The 11,139-nt window shown below is 49.2% G+C and overlaps 1 protein-coding gene across 1 annotated transcript in view; it reads left to right on the top strand.

Moving 5' to 3' along the window:
- Nucleotides 1-11,139, top strand: part of CADPS (Ca++-dependent secretion activator) — a gene marked incomplete at its 5' end in the record, with an annotated part of 168,303 nt that overhangs the window by 153,341 nt on the left and 3,823 nt on the right. The gene's annotated exons all lie outside the window — the stretch shown is intronic.

Here is an 11,139-nt window from a genome sequence, read left to right as displayed (position 1 = left end):
AGAGCGGATATCAGGCTGTGCGCCGGGCTCCCATCTAATATCTGCTTGCAGCCGCGCTCACCGCTTTCTCTTAGACAGACAACAACCTGTTTCCCTCCCACGCAGCTAGACTGCTCATTAGGGCACTAACTCTCTCCCACTCCCATCCTGATATGGCCTCCACTCAGCTATTTCTTCTGTGTTGTTTTTTGCTGCTTCTTTTTTTTCCCCTTCTCCCTCCCTCTTTCCCAAGTGAGTTGTGAGATGAAGACAATTAGACAGATTGATCTCAAGTGCAGCTTGCTTTTCTTTCCTCCCCATGCATCTCTGGAGGAGCAGTTTTAGGTTGCTGCAGCCTTTGGCTGGCTCGGCAGGACCCACACCTGGAGTCAGGCAGGGACTTTTGCTGGGAAAATAAGTCAAATTGTGATGGCAATTGTCTGGGTATCTTCTAGGAAGGGACAAACTCTCTTTTAGAGGGGGCACAGCGTGCACTGTCCTTCTGCCGCCTCTTTTCCTTCCCACGTGTCCGCTCAGAGCCGTGCAGGAGCAGGGAGAGGAGCTGAGCACGGGCACCGCTCCTGGGAGCCAACCCTCAGCCTTTTTTACTCCCATATGTGAGCTTCACGCAGCAGCGAGCATGGCCTCCCGCCTCTCCTGCATCCCCCTCTGCAAGGTTTCTTTCCTCAAGTGCTCATTTAAGTAGGCTCCATTTAATTTATTTTAGGGAGAGTCTTAATAAAATAAGTCCTAGATCTGTCACTGGATTTTACATCCTCGTAAGGGTTTTTTTTTTTTCCCTCCTAAATGTCTTTATCGGAACAGCTTTTCGTGTTCCAGTAGACATTTGGTTGAAGACAGTTAATTTGATTTCTTTTCCAGAGGAGATTTTCCATTAATCATTCTAAGAAGGCAGACTGATTGCTCCATTACGTTAAGGTCAGCATAGGCTTGCTCACATCATCCGCACGGTGCTTTTGAGCGCCAGAGATGTTTGTTTTAGGGCCAGCACTGAGTGAAAGATCCTTTACAGTAGATGTGAGGAGCCAGGGCAGGTTTTGGGGAAGAGGCATCCTCCATCCAGAGGGCGCCTTTTTCGGAGCAGCCTGTGCATATTTATACCTGTGAGCTGGAGCTGCCTCCCAGCTTCATTTAAGAGCCTGTAGCTAATTGGAGCTCCACTCTTGTGGGTCGTCAAGAAGGAGAATCCGAAGGTGCTGGTGTTCCCCTGAACCCCAACCCAGCTGAGAGGGGGGTGCGAGGAGCGTGGGAAGGGCCGGGACGCCCTGGCGCAGGCAGATGTGCAGGGCTGACCCCCATAGTGGGGCCGAGCCCCCCGCGGCTGGCAGCTTTGCTCCCTCCCTCCGAGCTGTGCAAAGGGCCTTTGCCCAAAGAAACTCACACCCCCAGTGCGCACAGGGGTGAGCCCGCGGCCCCTGCGCGGACAATGAGGAATTGTCTGATTTCCAGCAGCGCCTTCAATCCCTCTTTTCCTTTTCTCCCCCCGCGATCCAGCCCCACACAATCACCGCCGGTGCCCGCGCCGGCCAGCGGTGCGTGCGGGATTAGCCGTCCCAGGTCACTTCGTTTCTCTTGATCTGCGGCTCTTTCCTTTCCCGGCGCTCCTTTAAACCTCGCCCTGGATGTATGATATCAGCATCCAAAAATGCTGAGCTGGGCTGAGGCAAGGAGTGCGTTTTCTCCAGTGTATAACCTCAGAAATGATATGAAGGGAGATGCTCCCTCCAGCATTGAGATACCAGGCAGCCTCTACCTACTTTTTTTATTAATTTGCAGGCTATAAAAGATCCAGCTGAAGTCTATCGAGTCCCACTTTCTGCCACCTTTTGATTCAACCTAATAAGAAGTATAATTAAAGTATTCCACAGCATGCATTACTGTATTGCAGCTTATCAAGCAACTTTGCATCCAGTTATAGCGTCACTGCCTTGCACTAACTGGGGGCCTGGAAGCAGGACAGAAAAAAGCAGCACGCTGTGTGGATATTGTGTTTTACTCAGCTGCTTTATTTAGAAACTCAGATTTTAGCATGTCAACTTCATTTCTTTTTTTGAAAAATGGAAATAAGCAGAGAATATTTTATAGGTTAAAAAAAGTATTTGAGAACAAGCATCCATACAGAAGTAGTTTTGTGTGTGTGTGCAGATGCCTTTGTATTTTTTTTTATGCAGAAGCTCTTTCATATAGGAAAACTGAGTTCTACAAAATCCTGCAAAGCAGCGGGTTTTTGGGGGTTTTATTTAACAGTGCCCAATGAGTGCTGTGCACTCTGCTGAGTTGTATCTACAGTGATGGGATGCTGGGTACCAGTGCACCCAGTATAGGCAGGGTCTCCCAGCTCAGGGATGTGCGTAGCCAGGACAGGTTGCCCAAACAGCAGCATTTTCTGCAGATACATCATGTGGTGCCCCAGAATTGGGTCTGTCCCATCTCAGAGGGGAAAGGGGGCTGAGGCTCTGAGCCTGTACACCTGGCAGGTGCCTGCATTCTCTTAGGCGATGTCCCTGGTTTGAGGACACAGGGAATAAGGGGGAAGTTAGAGGTGCCACCAGAATGGTGTCGGTGCTCTTCCTTCCTGGAGCATCTGCCATTGCATCCCCCATTGAGCTGACATTGCGGTAGCTCTTTCAGTGAGATCCTCCCCAGGGGCACATCAGCCTGTGGCCCCTCACCTCTGCTGGGGATGTGGGTGTGTGGCTTTTTGGCAGCACTTTTGGCGTCTGGCTAGCAGGGTTGATAACCCTGACGTGCCACTTGGGAACACCTGAGTTAGTGTAGGACATGGTATTCCCAGCAGCAGAGTTGTTCCTGCTCTGGTGAAGGAGCAGCACTGCCTGCAGGTCCGTTTCTGGCTCTGTCCCTGCTGTAGGAAGCCTTCGTGTGTGTGAGGAGAGCGTGTGGATTCCCTGCAAAGCCAAATTACAGGCAGAGTAAACAAACCTGCACCACCGCAGCGTGCGGAGCAGCAGCTGCACGCAGTGCGTGTGGGTGTTAACTGGTGGTGTGCAGCACTGCGAGCGGGGAGCGTTAGAGATTATCTTCTTGGGCATGTGTGTTTGCTGGGCACCTTGGCCACACTGGCACAAAAGATGTCAATCCTCCTTTTCCTCCTCAAAAAGGAATAACATTATTTTGGGTTAAGAGCAGAGAGAAATTTGCAGCAGGAGGAGTTGTGCCCTTTTGCTGAGGGGGGAATTTGTGCAAACCCCACGGGCGCACACACACAGAAAATGTACTCAGAAAGCATCCTGTGCCTCCTGCCCATTAACACCCATGGCACCAACTCACCGGGTCCAACGCAGAGCCAATTAAGGGTGAAGCGCCAGCCTGAGCGCACCCCATGGCGAGCCCCCCGCGCAGCGGGCGATCGCAGGTACCATATGTACTGCAAAGAGCGTGCGGCACTTCCACACGCCTGGGTCTGCGGCTCAGCTTCCCTTCGGGATTCTCTTCCTTCTTTGAAGCCAGAGCTTTTGGGCGATTCAAAGTTGTGGCTTATTTTTGGGAAGAGAAAGAGGAGGAAAAAAAACAAAGATAATGTAATTCGGTGATGCCATTTGCATCCTAGACAGATGATGAGTCGCTCTGGCTAGCAGCTTAACCCTGTTATGCAACGCTGGGACCGTGACTTTGTTAAATAGTAATACAGATTATTTTAATACTGAGCCCCTTTGACTTTGTAACTTCCTCATATAGCTACGGAGTCGATGTGAATGAAATTTCATAGTTAAGGGATATAAACCAGAGTAAAAGACATCCAGAAATCGCAGCATTGGGGTGGATGTTGAAGAATACACTGCATGGACTTGTGGTGATGGCTATATGAAAAATCGAAAAATTCAAGGAAAAACCAATGCAGCCATTTATTTCAGTAATGGCTTGGTGTGAGTGTGATCTGGGAGACTCCAGCCAGATTCACGAGGCTTTGATAGAATAAAGTAATAAAATTTAAGAAAAAAAAAATTACCCTGGGAGTTTCAGGGGATTTTTATTAAATTGTTAGCACTTTACTAGATCTCTAGAATTTAATGTAGAGTTTGATAGAGAGGTTTAATTCTGAAAATGAGGGGCACATTGCCTCCCATAAGGACTGCTTGCCCGGGTGTAGGAGGGCACAGCCGCAGGGGGTTGCTTGTAGGGGCGAGGTGCAAGCGTAGGGTCTGGAGTTTGGCGAAGAGTTCACAGATCCCAAACACCTCCGATCTGTGCACCCCACGGCGAAGTTAAATTAGCACAGCGCAATCTGCTACCAAAACTTAGATTTATTCTCCGAAAGAGAAGATACTCTCAGAAGTGTGTGAATTTGAGGGGGGGGAATTACCTTTCTAATAGCGAACCGAGCGGTGCTTTGCTGTTGCTGCTCCGCACAGCTGCACCAAAAGCCCTACTTTTGACGTCGACTTTCACATACCTAACGAGGGTATACGCACTTAAAGAACTGTGTGCGCTAGAAAAGCTACCTAATGATCAGCCCGTGGTGTTATCGGGCGTGCGGCAGCGTAGCGGGACGGTAACTATTTATTTACTCTTTGCGGATAATGTTCTGTTATTTTCCAGTCTTTGGCAATAGCAAGAGAGCATCTGATATATACAATATTGGTGTGTATCCAATTGTTTGTGAACATCCCAAGTTTTGAAACATGATTGTGAGAGAGGAATATAAGCTTGAAAGGCTAAAAAGCAGAAAGCCCCACACGTAAATGCTATTATGCACTTAATGAGGCAGGGTTTAAAAAAAAAAATCAGCCACACAAGTTGGTTTTATCAAAGAAAACGTATAAATAACAACCAGTGATTCAAACTGCCTCACAAAGGGAAAAGCGGGGACGGGAAGCTAGCACTTCACTTGTGGCATTCAGATAATAGTATTTACTACACTAATCTTTTGGGCTTAGCAATTGACAATCAATATATTATTATCAACAAGCGTTAACGCAAACAAAAAGCTTCCATTTCTTTTTTTTAAACGCGTCCCTTAAGTCCCTTAAATTTAATTAAAACCGGACAGCGCTCCCTCTAGTACAAATTAGAGTTAAAATCATATTAAATATTTGTTCTACGGGAAAACAAAAGTGTCAGCTTGTGCTACCGGGTTTGGCTGCTTTTTTTTTTCTTCCCTTTTTTTTTTTACACACAGAGGGGAAAAAAAAAATACCAGCTACTCAAAGTTAAAATAAAGTCTCTCTCCCTCCCTCCCCGTCTCCCAAGACTACTGTCTATAACATGTTGTTCCTTATAGAAAGTGGGATATGGTGGCATTTGCTTGATTAACTTGCTCGACAAAAGTGACAGCTGCTGTGGGTGCATGTAGCTAAGCTGCACAGCGCAGTTCCGCCTTTGTACATCTGTCAGCAAAAAAGGAGGAATAAAGAGTGAAAAGAGACAAATTGGTCCCAAAAGGCAATCCATTCAACTCAGGAGGTTTGCTCTATTCAAGCACTCGCTGGGAATCTCAAGTGCTAGGTAGCTTATTCAATTTCATTCATTCTTTAGAATGAGCCCACAAGTGTTTAATTTCTTATTCTGTTGAATTAAAAGGGGGAGGCTGGTTTTTTTTTATTGGAAGCATTAATTGTAAGACTAGCTGATCAATGCCCGCGATATTAACTCACTGCTTATTTTCTGGTTAGCTGTGCGCTCTGAGAGCCACAGCCGCTAAACTTCATTTCGGTAACGTGGGCAATGTCACACCGATTTCTGTGCTTCTGGAAAAGCCAGGCACTCGCAGGGACACAACACTCGGTCCCCTGGGTCCTGGCCCCCTCCAGGCTTGAGGGAATGGCCCAAATCCTTGGCAGGTGTAAATCGAGAGAGCCCCTGGTTTATTATTGATGCCACCCGTGGCCACAGCTGGGACACGACCGAGCCAGATGCTCTTTGCCTGTGGGGCCGAGCACTGATCCCGCTGCAGGTTTGGCCCCCTGCACTGGAGTAGGGTTGGTAGCTCAAAATGCTGAGCTGCCTTTAGATGGCTCTTCTGGTCCCCCAGGGAACAGCAGGGAAGGGGGAGCCCGTAAGCAGGGCACTGGGGAGTGATACTCGGTGCAGAGGATGGGTTTTGTGGAGTAGTGGGAAGAAAAGTTGATGACCACCACCACCTCTCCTAGCTCAGGAATTTCAGACACCCTTGTGTCCCCACTCTTCTCCCACTGTGGGTCAGCCTGGGGGATGGCACGTCACCTTCTGCAGCAAACGAAGCCTGGATTTCCAAAACACAGCCTGAGAAACAGCCAGGGCTCAGCTCTGGCAGCCTGGCCCAGACCTCGCAAGCACAGGCTGGCAGCAGGGCAGGAGGCTCGCTCCATCCCACCACTGCTCCCATCCACATCCAGTGTCCCGGCTGAGCTGGCCTTCGGAGGAGGCTCTCAAACTGGGATCACCTATGTTCCCGTGTATGTTCAGGCTTGCTGGGAATGTTTTTTGTTATTTTTGTTAAAGAAAGGAAGCTGCATTGGCCATGCTGCTCTGTGCTTCATGCTTACTGTCTTCACCAAGTTTTTGTAATTGCAATGACCATCTGGGATCAACAGCAGAAGAAACATTGAGGGAAGGACCACCCTTGGTGGCCAAGAAGACCAGAGGGCCAAGAGCAGTCCTTCCACGACTGCTGCCGAGCATCCTGGGCTTTGGGTTGCAGGCCTGCAGCCAGCATCGTGTGTACAAACCCAGCTGTGTGTGTATGGGGCACGCCATGAGCAAATCCAGGAGCACACGCTGGTCCCTTGGACGGGCAGATTTTGCCAGAAGAGCTCCTGCTCCCATTCACCGAGGAGATCTTCACACAGTGCTGGCAGCTGCATGCACAGAGCTGGTCCCTAAAAAGCACGGTCCGGAGCGGCTCTGCCTGCATCCCTGCAGAGACGACACCTGCCAAGGGGAGGTGGCTGCCATCAATGCATGTGACAACGCCGAATACCGAATTTGATCCCGGAGCCACCCAGGATGGGGATGGACATGGCTCTGTCGGCTGTCACATACTGTCAGCAGTTGCAAATCAGCACTGCCGCACTGCTTTCCACCAGCTGAGCTTCTGAGCCATTGGACGGGGACGTAAACACTGAACACAAAGAGTCGGTAATTTTTTAATACTTTTGGTTTTCTCCCTTGGTTGATTGAGGCACTTTGAGAGAGGGCAGTTGTCCAGGTTCAGTTTTTCCTTTGGCAAATCAGACTCACAGTCGGCCCCTTCCTCTCTCCCCTCCCAGCTCCATGGTCCCCTGGCTCGGGGATGCTGAGGAGGCAGCCGCCCGGCACCCACTCCCTCACCTTGAAAACACCTTGGCTTCAAGGGTTCATTTCAAAGCCGCCTTTCAGTATTTCACAACAAGTCGGTGTCCCGGACAAAGAGCGGGAGCCAGCCGGCGTTCAGAGCCTCCTCACGCAGTGTGTGTCACAGTTCTAAATAGATTTGCCCTGCTTGGATTGGTTCTGGTTGGAAAGGGAGTACTGAAATGAGAGGTCATAGGGGAGAGTTACTATGGTAATTGAGTAGTATCACCAGTAGTTTTGCTCTTATGAGCATTAAAGCACATAATAATGGACAAACAACAGTGGTTAAAGCAAGCAGGTAGGATTACTATGTTCTTTTGTCAGAAGTATATAATGTCTTGTAGTCAGTTTTAAAGACTTCTCAACCCCCAAATCCACCCAGCAGTCACCTGCTGAGTAATTTTGTATGCCTAATCTCTAGCCCTTAACTACAAGCTTTCTGCTAATTTGAGGCAAATGGGTATTTTTGTCACTAAATAGGGCAGTAAAGAATCCCTGACCTAGAAAAACTCCATTCCAAGGCACTGAGAGCAGAAAAATATTCTTTCAGCATCCTTGTGAGACCTTTGGAATGACATAAAATAGCTTTGACTAAACTGTGCTGCAGCCTTCGATTAATGGTTTGCAGAAACTTGCTGAACATCCCTACTACAACTTCCCCCATAAAACTTGTCACTTCAGATTGCCATCAGCCACCACAACAATAATCATTTCATGCCTATTGCTAATTGCAAGCACAGCTGAGGCTCAGCGGGGTGCTCTTGCACAGTCCCAGGCCTTTATACCAGCCTCAATCTGTTGTATGGCACTTGTTCACACACAAAAAAACTACCAGTAAAGGCAGAAAGAGGCAGAGTCACAGGTTCCTTGTAATCCCTCCGCTACCCTGCTGACAACCCAGCCCTATAAGCATTCCTGGTTTTGTCCCACTCTTTACAAAAGCTGAAGTGACCTTAAGCTACTAGTATGTAAGCTTTTGAATGAAAAATACAGCTCCTTCAGGTGCCTTAAGAAGCAGTGTTGCATCTGGCTTACGAGATTCTGTTTGCAGCACCCCTGGAGTGAGCTGTGGCTTCCTGTAACATGTAAAATATGAGTGTGAACTCAAGGTTCATGGCAAGGAACAGGAGGTCATGCTTCCATTCAGCTCACACCAAAGAAGACGGGGGTTTGCAGATGTTCCTGGGTACGTGTAATGACACCACCTCCCAGAAAGTGAAGGAGCCCAGCACAGGGCTTTTTTTTTATATAAAATGTGCCACATTCAGTGTGTTACTTGCAGATTTATTCATATCAATTTTTGAAATTTATGTATTCAGAGACAAACTGGCTATTTCAGCAACTTATTGATCATGCTTTTGCATTCAAAAAAAAAGGATGGGGGGGGAATGAGGAAGCTTTTTGCTCAAGCTGGTCGGGGTGTTGCATGGGCAGCCATGGGCGCCCACCCCTTGGCATCCCTCGTCCCTCTAATGCCCATCCAGGAGCATTCCAGCCAGCCCATGGCACACCTCATCTACCCAGGGCAGCACCCAGCAATAAGGGCTGCTGCGAAGGACAGAAAGGGAACAGAAAAACTATCCCAAAAGAGGGCTTACATTCCTGGCCATGCAAATACAGTATTTACTCGCTGTTACTGGGCGCTGGTCTCATCTAAAGAGCATCTGTTTGCATTTCCTCTGCTGTTCCTCTGCCAGGTCACACCGCGCTGCAGGCAGCGGGGGCTGCAACACACCTCCTGTGTCCTGGTAGATGTGTGGCACCCATCGTGCATCCCCTGGGATTTGGCCTCCAGAGCCGTCCCTCACCCCATGCCCACAGAATAAGTGTGGATTCTCCTTGGAGTGGTGGATGGGGATACCAGCTAGGACCAGTAATGTGTGTGTGCAGCAGTGAGACACGTGGCGTTGGGGGTTCATGGACCTGGGTGCATCAACGTGGTCTACTCGTTCTTTACAACCAGGTGTGAGTTTTGAGAAAATATATCTATACTAATTACTTTGGTGTGCCCATGCCAAAGCTTAGCTGGCCCTGAGGCTCCAGAAATGTCCCTGAAATGTGTTTCAGCCCCATGGTAAGGCCCCAGAGTTCAGCATTTGGGCTGTGCACTCTGCACCTTATGTATAAGGACGAGTCACAGAGCTGGAGCCCCCAAGGAGCCCCGTGTCCCCAGTATGTCCCCCGCTGCCCTTTGGGGAATGGCAGACCTGGCCGGGGAGGGCGAGGCGGCCGTGTCCTGACAGGACCACGCTGCGCTCTTTTGTCTGAAATGATCACGTTTCCATTTCGGAGCATTTGGCTTTGTTGTTGTTTTTTTAATAATATAATCATATGCAAATGTTATCTTCTTTGGTAGGTTAGTCATGAATCAGAGGGCTTGTGCATCTTATAGCACATCAACACTAGTGATAGCTAAAGGGAACATTTAATTTATGGGCTAACTTATTTTTATGAATATGCAGGGCTTAAAATTCAGCAGTTGGTGTGTGCTCTATGAAGTGACGTGACGGTTTTGTGTATCAAGATCAATGAATTAGACTTTGTCTTTTTCTCATAAGGCAGAAAGTCTTTGGAGTGACTTAGCTTTGAGAAAGAGAGCTCCTTTCACGCCGCCGCGCACAGCGCCTGGCTGAGCCCTCGCCAGCCGGTGCTCGAGAGGAGAGGGGTGTGATTCGGCTTCGGCTCGGAGGAGTTTGCACCTCCCCAGAACCCAGCGTGTTGGAGGGCCTACCAGAAATACAGGAAAAAGTAGTTTCTTTTTCGTATGCATACGTGTGTGACACGGGACAAACAGAAATGGCAGGACCTGCCATTGCCGGGGACTTCTCATCTCATTTAGAGGTGACATGAACACTCAGCAGATCATTTCGTGGAAGACGAGAGGCAGCAGTGGAAGGGAGACAGTACACCTATGTAACATACAGCCGCCTAATTCCTTTGTGGGTTTTGATTTAAAGACATGGTGGTGTTTGGGTGACCTGGGCATTCATGTGCCAGCACAGCCCTGGGTCACAGCTAATGTCACCCAAGAGCATGATTCATTAAGCATGTTGATTACAGAAAAGTAACATCATTAACGATTTCTTTCTGGTTTGCCCCCATGGGCCCCCAGCATTACAAGGGAACTGAGGCAGCTCCCCCAGTGACAGCAGGGCCACCCCCCAGATGGATGCTGTGTGTCCCAAGGGGGTGTATGAAGCCCTACCAGGCCCTCATGGCTGGTGTTCTGGTCAGGCCTGTACCAGCTTCACTCACAATTCAACCTCTCAGATGGTGGTGGAGGGTGAAGGGTAACAAGTCACCGGGCTCCGTTTTGCGATTTCAAAATATTTGGTTGTCCCCATTCACTGACAGCTTCAGCAGATGGAGGAAGAGGACAGGTTTCTGCATCGGGGACCAGCATGTGAAGACACAGTGAAGGGCGGCCATAACACCCATATTGGGCTGAGGCAAGGGGTTAGGCCAGTTGGGAAGGAGCTGCATTTCAGACTAATCTGGATGGCACAGGATCAGGATTTTTATAAACTGGCTCAGTTTTATTTTTTGGTTGGTTTGTTTTTTTCACTCTTTAACTGGTTCTAGGTTAATCGCAGCTGGTCTGCAGTACAGGTTTTGAACCGTGTGTGTGTGATTGCAGGAAGGGGTGTGACTGCGTACAGAGGCGTGATGGGTTTCTGTATGCAGCCCACTTTGTAATCAACTCTTGTGCTGAGCGCCGTGGGGAGGTTTTTGTGATCTCCCCCCCCGCCCCAGGCCCTGCTTTCCCTTCTCTCGAGGGCTCGCTGCTCGCCTGCGTGGTGTCAGACAGGCAATGCCAGCCCTGCGTGAGCAGGGCGCTGATCCACAGCCCACCACAGGCTTCCTGCGCCG

The sequence above is a fragment of the Mesitornis unicolor genome, unplaced genomic scaffold (genome assembly GCF_000695765.1).
Source record: "Mesitornis unicolor isolate BGI_N332 unplaced genomic scaffold, ASM69576v1 scaffold322, whole genome shotgun sequence".
Taxonomy (NCBI): Eukaryota; Metazoa; Chordata; class Aves; order Mesitornithiformes; family Mesitornithidae; genus Mesitornis; species Mesitornis unicolor.
Note: the sequence above shows the minus strand (reverse complement) of the source record. Positions and strands in the feature narration are given on the sequence as shown.